Below are 12,475 nucleotides of genomic sequence, written 5' to 3' on the forward strand. Positions count from 1 at the left end.
TGATAACTGCTGGTGCAGCCCGAGAAGGTCTTCTAAGTGAATCGCAGATGTGCCATGAGTTTTCTTATGGAAAGCATAAAAGATGGCTCAAGATTGCTCTTAATGTTGAAATTGGCCTCACCATATTTGTCACCCAGTTCTACCATACATCTCACCAAAGTTCATATTGCTCAGATCTTATAAGATTCTGCCCTCTGCTTTTTTGTTTTTAACTACTGGGAGTGTTGTATACTTTCAGTGGGTTTTTCTCACATTTGAATGATATGTCTCATCATTCATTCAGAATGCTTGATGTATTGCTATCAGAAATTAGCTGATTACTGCTCATTGGAACTGACTGGCAAGTATACCGTCAAATAAATGTTGGAAAAGCTATTATATATTTTTCAAATCATTCTGATTAAACCTGTTCACTTCTAACTGATAATTTATTGACTTTAAGATGGATTTACTGATTTTAAAATTAAGCATGAAGGCTAACTTTAGCTTAAGGGGTTTATGTTAGAAATGCTTTCTACAAATTTCTCTAAAAGATTGTGGGCAGAAGATGACTAAATGAATTTTAGAAAAGTTGGACCAACTTCAAAGACCTTCAAAATGGTGGGTAGGGCTCACAATTCCAATGGCCCCTGTCCATGTTCCATACTCAAAGACAAGTTCCTTTTATTTAATACATACAGTGGTGAGACAGATAACAAGTTTCCTTTTCCATAATATTATAGCACAGCAATGCACGACAAAAAGCAACATTTAATATTCAAAATTAACTATGCATCTCCTCATCTAAAAATGCTGAACCGTTTACCCATAAATATCAGAGAACACTTTTACCCTTGGCATTAGTTAGAAAGTAAACTTTGGTCCATTTGGGTCTTCATATTTAAATCATTTATGAATTAAATGAGTGTAAACTGCAAGTGTTTTTAGAAAACTGTTGGAAAGACTTGTACTTTTTAAAATTGTAATGTGAAATGATATCAATACGGTCCCACTGCATCGTTATATCATTCAAACAGAAATAATCCAAGTGATTTTCTCAGGGATTAATTTCTGGTGAGGTTACTTCAGAAGGAATAGCTTGGTTTGTCATCCAACATTGTGTTTTATTATTAGCACAACGTCCACAAAATAAAAACATTACAAGTTCAACCATAAAGAGCCAGAAGGATGGGGCAAGAATGAGTGTGGTTGGGCTTTGAGTATCCGAAAGTTGAATCAAACTGAACCCAAAACATTCCCCTCTGCCTGTGCCTTCTCAGATGCTGCCAGACCTACTGAGTTTCTCCAGCACTTTCCGATTTTATTTGATATTTGAAAACCAAGGTGCTGCAGATCAACCCGGAATTCTGATAGCTCCAGCATAGTTTCAGTTTCGGAGGAACATTGGGAGAAACAAACAGGATATACATTTAATGCCAATTAACAATCCCTTGAGCTCTTTGCACAGTTTGTTACAATTCTGATGTGAAGCAGATTGGAATTTTCAAACATTTTTTTCAGGTGGACTTGATCAATCTGGTGAAAGTGAACGCGCAGCTGTTGGTTCACCTCAGGATCCACTTAATTTTATCTGCTGTGGTCTTTAAAACAAAAGTGTGGAATCAACTGTGAACCATACTTGCCTGGATGAGTACAGCTCCAACATTACTCAAGAAACTTGACACTATCCAGGACAAAGCAGCCCACTTGATTGGCACCACATTCAGAAATATCCACTAGGTTCATGCTCAATTTTCAGTAGCAGCAGTATGTACTGTCTATATGATGTATTGCAGAACTTCACCAAAACTCCTTCGGGAGCACCTTCCAAATCAATGCCCACTTCTGTCTTGAAGAACAAGGGCAGCAGATACATGGGAACACCATAACCTGCAAGTTCCCCTCCAAGCCACTCACCATCCTGACCATATACAGAGGAACCTTGATTATCCGAAGGATACGGGTGGGGAGTATTTTGCTTGGTTAATTGAATTTTGGATAATCGAGTGCCAGATAACATAGTTTAGCTGTGCACTGTGGCATTGAGATCTTTCCAGATAATCCGATATTTGGATAATCCAATATGCCAGATAATCAAGGCTCCTCTGTATCATCATTCATTTATTGTTTTTGGGTCAAAATCCTTGAGTTTGCTACTTAAATTCATTGTGACCCTACACACTGTACATGAATTGCAGGAGTTCAAGAAGGCAGCACACCACCACTTTCTAAAGGACAACTATGGATGGGCAATAAGTGTTGGTGCAACCAGAGACAATACAGAAAGAATACAAAAATTGGCAGCATATCCAATATTAGCCCTACCTTGACAGACTGTTCCCACCTTCCAGAGTGGTCAGCAGCTCCAATTGCTTCCAAGTTCACCTTCTGACCAATTAGTCCTTTCAACTTTAAAAATCACTGTGATAGTGACACAACTTAGGCAGAGTGACAGGACAGGAATTAATTCAGTTTTCTGGATTCTGACTCCCACATTGAAAATCTGGCCTTGTCTCACATTCACTGTGTAATTTATAGCTATTATACAAATGCTTTGCAATGTATTTAACTTAATTAAATCACATTAATGCATTTTTGGTTATTTCAGTAAGTAAACAAACTAGGACCAAATCATAACCAAATACTTTACTCTGATGCTTAAAAATAAAATCACTTTCAATTAGAGAAACCTGAAATATTTAATGTGCATTATAAGTAAACAAATTTTCTTGGGGCTAAATTCTTAAAATGAAACTGTCTCCAACTCATTTTAGCCAAAAATACAGACATGCCATCTCACAATTATGAGGAGAAAGGATTCTCTTTGCCTATCCCAAGCCGTGAGTATTGAGGTCAGTTCTAATGCCCCTTACTTGGGTTCAGACTGCTGTTCACTTAAAGGAGACTGGGTACTGAGCTTTGTGATATAATCTTAAACCATTTCTAGAAAATATGCAGAATAAACTGAAAATAAAACGTAATAGCTGTATTTTTGCATTCTGGTTAGTCTTTTAAAATTTTACCAGTAACTGAGGTCATACATCTTATCAGATAAGTGAGTAAATCACTATATTCCTTCTGAACAACTATTCTTTTGCATTCGCAATACAAAGGACAAAACACCAGGGGATAATTATGACTTCAGATAGTTTAAAACAAGTGATATCAATACATGCATCCTCCCTGATTTTATTTTCCATTTAATTTTCCCCAAGTCAAAATAACCCCAAGAGATCTTGATAATCTGATTAGCAATAGAAACATATTAAAAGGAAACAGCATTGAAACATTTACAACATGAGGTTACTAACCTGAATAGTATAGAGGAGAAAGTAAGGACTGCAGATGCTGGAGATCAGAGTCAAAATGTATGGCGCTGGAAAAGCACAGCAGGTCAGGTAGCATCCGAGGAGCAGGAGAGTCCACGGTTTGGGCATAAGCCCTTCATCATTCTTGATAAAGGGCTTATGCCCGAAAACGTCAAATCTCCTGCTTGGATACTGCCTGACCTGCTGTGCTTTTCCAGCGCCATACATTTTGACTCTGATCTCCAGCATCTGAATAGTACAGAGATCTACTTATAATGTATGAAATAATTCCACACCAACAATAGGCATTATTTTCTCATGGAAAACACTCAGCTACAATTTTGGTTGTTGTCAGATTTATGAACATCCAAGTTACCTGGACATTTTTGTACCAGGAAGCTGTCACACCTCTCAGGGTGAGATTAGCTGATCTGGTGAGTATTCAGTGATAGATTGGTGACTTCAAGTGAGGTTAGCAAGGAGACACAGATGGTGGGTGCACAGGAGCTTCAGCCTTTGCAATTGTCTGACAGTTCTGAGATGCTTTCATTTGTCTGGATGAGAATGATGCCTGCAGTGGAAATGAGCTGATGGCACCATGGTACAGAAAGCCACTAGAGAAGGGGGAATGAGAAGGAATGTAGTTGTCAAAGGGGATGGTATAGTGAGGGGGATTGACACTGCTCTCTGCAGCAAAAAGAGTGCATGTCCAAACGGCTATGTTGCCTGACCTATGTAGGGTTCAGGATAACTGCAGAGGAGTTTGGAGTGGGAAGGAGAGGATTCAGTTGTCATGAACTCTGCAGATACCAACACCATGGACAAGATAAAAAAGTGCATTCTGTATTGTCAGTATGTGGAGATAGATGCTAAATTAAGATGCAGAACCTCAAAGATTATAATCTCTGCATTATTACTTTGGCCACAGGTAAATTGGCATAGAACAAATCAGATTAGGAAGATAAATGCATAGTTCAAAAACTGATGTTTGAGATGTGGGGATTCTAGTTTTTGGGGCACTGGCATTAGTATTGGACAAAGTGGTATATGTAATGATGGAATGGTCTGTACTTGAACTGTGCTAGGGTAAGTGGCTTTTCCAACCACAAAATAAGGGAAGTGGAGAAGATTTTAAATTGAGTAATAATGGCAAGGAATCAAATTTGGTAATTTTGGCAAATCAAATAGCAGTGTCCAGGAATAGGTTGCTAGAAATAGAAAAAAAAAGTTAATATGGGAACTCGAAATAGGCTGTGATAGAAAGGGATGGAAGTGTGAATTGAAGAGTCAACCAACAGAGAAGACTGGGATTTATTAAGAGAATCAAAGGATGAATTAAACATTATGTATGTGAATGAACATAGCTTTTGAAGCCAAACAGATGATCTGCAAGTGCAAATAGAAACAGATATGATTTAGATTAGATTACAGTGTGGGAACAGGCCCTTCGGCCCAACAAGTCCACACTGATCCGCCAAAGCGCAACCCACCCATACCCTTAACCGAACACTACGGGCAATGTAGCATGGTCAATTCATCTGACCTGCACATCTTTGGACTGTGGGAGGAAACCCACGCAGACACGGGGAGAACATGCAAACTCCACACAGTCAGTCGCCTGAGGCGGGAATTGAACTCGGGTCTCTGGCGCTGTGAGGCAGCAGTGCTAACCACTGTGCCACCGTGCCACCCACAAATGACCTGATGGTGGCAGGACCTGAATCTTGAAGACTATATGACATTTATGAATGATAGGTAGGTAAGAAAAGGAAGCTCTGTATGTTAATAATGGTACTTGCTCAGTAGAAAGGGAATGATCTAAATTAAGAAAGCATGTCTATCTTTCCATGCATTGTGATGGCTAGCATATTGGGGCATTGCTTTAAATTGAGGGGTGATAGATCTAGGACAGATGTCAGAGGTAGTTTCTTTACTCAGAGAGTAGTGGGAGCGTGGAACGCACTGCTTGAAACCGGAATAGACTCGCCAACTGTAAGGGCATTTAAATGGTCATTGGATAGGCATATGGACGAGACTGGAATTGTGTAGGTTAGATGGGCTTCAGATTGGTTTCACAGGTTGGCGCAACATTGAGGGCCGAAGGGCCTGTACTGCGCTGTAATCTTCTAGGTCCTATGTTCATTATGATAGTCATAGGTGATTTTAACCCACGCATTATCTGGAAACATCACATGGGCAAAGGTCAGATAGATACGAAATTCACGGAATGTTTTCAGAATAACTTCTTACAGCAGCACATGCTGGAACTAAAAAGAGAACAGTCGATATTCAGCTGTACAGGTAGTTACTTTATAAGTGATGGTCACATGCTTGAAGACTATGTGGAAGTGATTTCCACATTATAGGAAAATTGAGCTTTAGAAACAGCGCTTAAAACATTGGCAACATAATCGCATTACAGCCAACATATGTTTTAAAAGTTCATGCTTTTGAAACAGTGTCCCAAATTTGTCAATCGCGTTACAGCAGAATGACCTGCATTGTGTAATGAGATAAGATAAATTAATGATTTCAGTGAAGGTGCCGCATTGTAGCAGAGATTACAACATGATTGAATTTTGCTTTCAGTTTGAAGGCGAGAAAAGTGTGCCTGAGACTATTTTGTTAAAATTCAACTAAGGGCATGAAAGCAGAAGTGGCAAAGGTAAATGAGGAAACTGCATTGAAGTTAGGTCAATTGAGATCCGTGACAGACATATAGTAGAATATTTTCAAATATACAGAATAGATACATTCCAATTAGTTAAGAAAAGTTCCAAGCGATGGACCAACCAAATTTGTTTAACTAAAAATGGTAGCATCAATCTTTAAGAAAGAACAGATAATTGCACAAACTCAGGCAACAAGTCAGAGGACAGAATGTAAAAACAACAAAGAATTAATAAAGAGGAAAAAGTAGAGCATGAGAGAAAGCTAACTAGAAATATAAGCATAGATGATAAGAGTTTCTAAACATTTTTAGAAGTGGAAAAGTGAATATTGGTTCTATAGAAAGTGAGTCTGAAACATTAATCATGGAAAATAAGGGTTCTTAGCATATGAGATACTTAGCATTTGAGTCTTCACTGCAGAGGATACAAATGTTCCAGAAGCAGTGACAGACAGGAAATGATGGGGAGGAATGAACTCAGGAAAATCATTAATAGAATAAATGCGTGGGAAAATGGAATATAAGACGGAAAGAAAAATTGAAGTTGTCTGTTTTGAAGGAAAGAATAAAAGATAAATATCTAAATGGAGAGAGATTGCAAAGCTCTGAGGTACAGATGAATCTGGGTGCACTCATGCATGCATTATAAACAGTTAGTATGCAGGGACAGGAAATAATTAAGAAGGCTAATTGAATATTATCATCCCAAGGGGAACTGAATACAAAAATAGGGAGATCACTAGTGAGACAGCATCTGGAGTATTGTCACATTATTGGTCACCTTACTTAAGGAAGGATGTAAGTGGGTTGGAGGTAGCTCTGAGAATGTTTTTGAGGTTAATAGCTAAAATGGGCATATTGTCTTTTGAGGCAATGTTGAATTGGCAAGGCTGTTGGAGATTCGAAGAGTAAGAGGGAACTTGATTAATCAAATAAGATTTGCAGGAGTTGTGACAGGGTCGATGTGGAGAGCATAGTTTCTGTTGTGGGACAACCTAAAAGTAGGGGACCCTCTTTAAAGATCAGTGATTTCCCACTTGAAACAGAGATTAGGTAATGCTGTTTTTTCTCATAAGGTCATGAGTTTCTGGAACTCTCTTCATGATCAGGTGGTGGAAAGAGAGAGTTTGGATATTTTTAAAGTAGCAGTAGAACTGGGGGCGGGAGGAGCTGAAAGCTATCATGGATAAGTGGGAATGTGAATGTGATGTTACAATCAAATCAGCCATAATCTCATTGATTGGCAGAAGAGGTTCATGGTGACGAATAGTTTCCTCCAGCTCCTAATTTTGTGTGTTTTTATGTAATACTTCACTATTGTTTTTGTGTATTAATGATTTAGATTTGCATCATATTCTTGAAATACATATTTTTCAATTATTTTTGCAAATTAAGTATTGGTCTAATGTGCCCTATCTTGCCTTATTTGTGGTGTATTTTGTATTAACATAACACAAAAGCAAGTTGAAAAACTCTTTGTTTACAGTTCAATTTTTGTACAGCTTTCTAGAAGTCTATAAACAATAGAAAATGCATTGCAAACGTTCACTAGGATACTTTTGGGAGAATTATATCTCTAATGATATGTTTTTATAAAAATACTTGCCTTTAATTGGAGCAAATAAGACTAATCTTTGATCTATTAGTAGTCTTTGAGATAATGAAAAGAAAAAATACCTTAATATTTAAACTCCTTTTACAATACCACAACAATCCAAAAAAGCTTTCAAAGCCAACTAGACTTCTGACATGTATTCAATGCTATCAGACACAGTGTCCCCAATTTGTGCACTTGACTTGATCACAAATAATGAGATGAATGACCTGTCAACATGTTTTAGTGGCTTTAGTTGCAATGTAGATTATTAGCAAGGCCATAAGAAGAACTCACCTGCTCATTATTAAACATAGCTTTGGGACCTTTTATCTAATGAAGCAGATGGAGCCTTCTTATAGTATTTGATCTGAATAATGGGAGTATTGACAATGGAGTACTCCCTCTGCACACCATTGAAATCGCAACCTAAGTTATAGGCTTTTATTTTGTCTTAACTCTTACTCAGTCACCTGGTATTGCAAACTACCATACATTTTAAATTATAGCTATTTTAATTCAATTTAGTTGAGTCCTAAGACTACCAGTCCCAACTGGAAGCAGTTAAGACAAGGTTCATGAGGATGATCCTCTGTATAGAGGGATTGTCTACTGAGCAAATGTTAAACAGGTGAGAACTCAATGGAAGTCAGAAGAATGGGAGGTGATCTCATTGAAAGTATAGGATTCTTAAGGGGTTTGACAGGGTAAATGCTGGGAGGATGTTTGCCCTCATGGGAGAATCTCGGAGGCATAGTCTCAGAATTAAGGGTCACCAAATTAAGACTGAGCTGAGGTGAAATTTCTTCTCTTGTAATTATTTAGAACTCCATGTCACAGACAACAGTGGGGCAGAGTCCATGTGTATATTTCAGGCTGAGCTAGATATATTCTTGCTCATTAGAAGAATCAAGAGTTATGGGGCCAAGACAGAAAAGTGGATGTAAGGAATATCTTAATACATTGATAGCTAACTAAAAAATATTTAAATGAGACACGATCATGAAAACAATTCATACCTCCAATAAAGTGCAGCAGGCAGATAATGAGCCCATAGTGCTCACTGTTTGTCAATTAATGGGGCTGTATGAGAATCCACGCTGACATCAATGAATATCAAGCGAGTGAAACTTTAACTCAGCAACACTGGTACAGATTGTCAATTATCCAGTCAAAATTTATGCTTAGGCCTGCATATCTTCAGCTGCATCATCAATGACCTTTGCTCCACTGTAAGGTTTAGATGTGAGATTTTCATTGATTATTGCAGAATGTTCAGGACCATTCAAGACAGGCACTGAAGTAGTCTATGTCCAGAAGCAGCAAGACCTGGATAATATCCAGGTGTGGTCTGAAATGTGGCAAGTAATATTCACATCGCAAGGCAATGATCATCTCTGAGAGGGGAGAACCTAACAATCAGCCCATGATTTTCAATGGCATTACCATCACTGAATCCCCTCTGAACAACATTCTGGGGGTTATCATTAACCAGATACTGAACTGGACAAGTGATATAAACATGCTGGCTACAAGAGCAGGTCAAAGGCTAGGAAGAATGCAGTGAGTAACTCACCTTCTGATTTCTCAAAATCTGTCCACCATCTAGGTACAAGTCAGGAGTGAAGAAATGCTCCTTACTTATCTGGATAAGTGCAGCTCCTACAACACTCAAGACACCATCCAAGACAAAGCAGCCTGGTTGACTGGCACCACATTCAGAAACATTCAATCCTTCCACCACCAATGCTCAGTAGCATCAGCATGCATGATCTACAAAATTCACAGCAGACCTCCTTCAAGGATCTTTAAGCAGCACATTTCAAAGTCATAACCACTACTATCTAAAAGGACAGAGGTGGCAGACACACGGAAACACCATCATTTGCAATTTACCCAATTACTCACCCTCCTGACTTAGAAATATATCGCCATTCCTTCAGTGACACTTGTGTACGTCAAAAATCCTGGAACGCCCTCCCTAATAGCATTGCAGTTCTACCAAATGGGCTGCAGTAGTTCAAGAAGCCAGCTCACCACCACCTTCTCAAGGGCAACTTGAAATGAGCAATAAATGCTGGCCCATCCAGCAGTAACCACATCTCATGGTGAATAAAAATAAACCCATGTGGAATATGGAAAAATAAACCATGTGAACTTTGTCAAGTTAGCTTACTATAGATGCATCCTCCAATAGACTGAGGAGAAAAAAAAGGTTAAAATATTAAACAGGACTACTATTTTACTCTATCACACAGAGCACCAGTAATATTAAATACTTGAAGGAGATCATCATTGATATAAACAATTTATTCTCTTTGTCCCTCTATTAACACTCACCACTTTGTACTTTCCTTGAGCTGGGATAGTCTGGGATGAAAACTTGTCCATGATTTCCAGGATTTGTTGCAGCTCTGCAATTAGTTGGGTGGAGGCACGTTTCTATTGGGGTGTATTAGCTTCCCCTTCCAGGAACACCTCTCTACTGTGTATAATTCCATCTAGTGACCTGGGTGAAAACAAATAAAATTCACCCAGGTGAAGCACACAAGCTTGAGTGATAAACCTCGCTCAAACATGAAAACACAATGGTCGGTCACGAGGCATACAATAAGCTGAACTACTTGGCTGTCATCTATCAGCTTCTACATTGTGTTATGATGCTAGCTTTCTCTCTCATCCATCTTATTTACACCAATACACAATCTACTTGTCAAATTAACAGCTTAATATTTACATGCAATTTTAACAGCACTACAATTTGTACAAGCGATCTCTGCTTTATATTGGGATCATGCTGCATGCCATTCTCTCCTGCCCCTCTTTGCTTCTTGGTTTTCAAGGTCACCCCCTACAGGCTATCAGCATGAGATTAAATATTTTCCATGTGGGCACAATGAATGCTGCTTATGGATTAATTACTTACATAAATAGCAAGTAAATGAATTACAGGCTATCTCTTACTACCCTTGTCAACTTGTCCCATTTGGAAGCCATGAGGCTTTTCCAGTTTATTTCAAATGGAACCCATTAGGATATTTCTCAAGAAATCAAATTCAAGGAGAAAACTAACATAAATACTGCACGAGAGGACAGCATTAATTGGATGGTTAGTGGACACTGATTGGTAAAGGCATTGCCATGGAGGACACACACATTCTTTTCATGCAGAAAGAAAATGTACAGACACTGCAGCCAAAAGAGAAATTTCTGGAAAAATTCAGTAGGTCTGGTAGCATCTATGGAGGGATAGCAGAGTTAACATTTCAGGTCCAGGGACCCTCCTTCCCTGCTTTCGCTCCACAGATCCTGCCAGACCTCCTGAGGTCTTTCAGCATTTTCCTGTCTTTGTTTCTAATTTCCAGCATCCGGAGTTCTTCTGTTTTGTTTAGTACATACTCTGAACCTGTTTCAATTCAACAGAGGGGTGACGGTCCAAGATGCAAGTAAATAAGGTTGAATTTCCTCATTTGGAGTTAAAGTGTGGTGGTGAGGGAGTTTCATAGCTCAGGTTGAAATTTCTCACATGACCTTTCACTTTTCACCTCATTCATTATGAGTTTTGGGTGTGTTTCTTGTGAATTGTAAGGTAAGTGAGGTGAAAGCTTTTATCACTGCCAGAAATTGTGCTTTCCAGCCTCTGCTGCCATATTTAAAACCCAGCTGTACACCGGCTCAGATACTTTATCACAAGAACTCCTTCTCAAACAGCAATGCTCAAAACTGAAAGTGCTGCAGAGAAGAAGCAAGATAGCTAGGACAGGGATCTGGAGGAGTTGATGGACAATGTGGCAGTGAAATGAGTGATCCTTTTCTCTCCTAACCACCAAAAGCTCCAACCCGTCTGAAAAGAAGTTGCAGTATAGATCAGCGGTATGTCTTGTGGCAAAACAGATGGCCTGTAATGCTGCAAAAAAGTCAAAACCCCTGCGTATTGCACAAGAGTAAACATACTCTCTCTGCTCCCACACACTCACAGGGCTAACACTTACTCTAATTCTACCATTGTACATGTATCTCACCAATACTCAAGGACTGCAGCTCTCATTATGGCATGCATTGTGTCCATGCAATGACATCCTTCCTCACAAGCTACGAACCCTTCATGCCCCCTGCATTTGCTTCTCACTCACTCAGGGCACCCACCATTTCTCCTGTTCATGCATTACCATTAATCAGTCTTCCATCTATTTCGATCATACTCAATCATTCCTTTTGTGTCACTGAAGGAAAAGCTGGCGCATCTTCCACCACCATCCCCAAAACTGATGTTTTCGCAGCACACTAGCCCCTACCTCTGCTTGTACTTGACCTGCAGGACTGATTGTAGTGCTATTCCCTGGCTGACTGTAGACCCCTTCACTACCAGCTATAGTCACTTCGCATTGGCTTTCACCCATTGCCATTTATGTGAAACACACTGCGTGTGTTCGCTGCATGACCTGCTGGCATTGATGCCACATGGTACCATAAATGGACCATCCACTCCCTGTCTGCCTCAAATCTTCAGTCTTCAGTGCAGCCCACTGTCACAAGCTGCCTGCCTCTCCCTCTGCTGTAAGAACCAAACACAGAGGCTGACAGCCTGCAAGTGATCACTTAAGACTTTGTGCACGAAGAAAGCATGTGACCCACACAGTGACTGGTAGCCTGTAACTCAGTGCTGAAGTCAGTATTAAGAAGGTAAACAACGAGACTGATCTCCAGCATTGGCAGTCCTCACTTTCATCAATGAAACATAGGATGCATGTCTTGGTCAGTGCAAAAGCATCTTGTGTGGAATTTTCTTTTTATTCATTTATGAGAAATGGGCAATACTGGTAGGCCAGCATTTATTGCCCACCTGTAACTGCCCAGGGGAAGGCATTGAAGCATTGCAGTCCTTGTGGTAAAGCTCCAGTGTTGGTTGAGCTGATCCTAGAG

The 12,475-nt window shown here is 39.4% G+C and overlaps 1 protein-coding gene across 2 annotated transcripts in view; it reads right to left on the reverse strand.

The window, feature by feature from the left end:
* The window catches only part of LOC122556924 (histamine H2 receptor-like), a 37,752-nt gene that overhangs the window by 5,036 nt on the left and 20,241 nt on the right, over positions 1 to 12,475 (reverse strand). Inside the window, exon 3 of one of the 2 annotated variants that reach the window (XR_015759653.1) lies at positions 9,893 to 10,061. The exons of the other annotated variant lie outside the window; for it this stretch is intronic. The gene's annotated coding sequence lies outside the window, so the exon portion shown is untranslated. The remainder of the gene's footprint in view (positions 1 to 9,892; positions 10,062 to 12,475) is intronic. 2 annotated transcript variants of the gene reach the window in all.

The sequence above is a fragment of the Chiloscyllium plagiosum genome, unplaced genomic scaffold (genome assembly GCF_037043375.1).
Source record: "Chiloscyllium plagiosum isolate Xiang-an unplaced genomic scaffold, Cpla_swu_hap1 HiC_scaffold_16, whole genome shotgun sequence".
Taxonomy (NCBI): Eukaryota; Metazoa; Chordata; class Chondrichthyes; order Orectolobiformes; family Hemiscylliidae; genus Chiloscyllium; species Chiloscyllium plagiosum.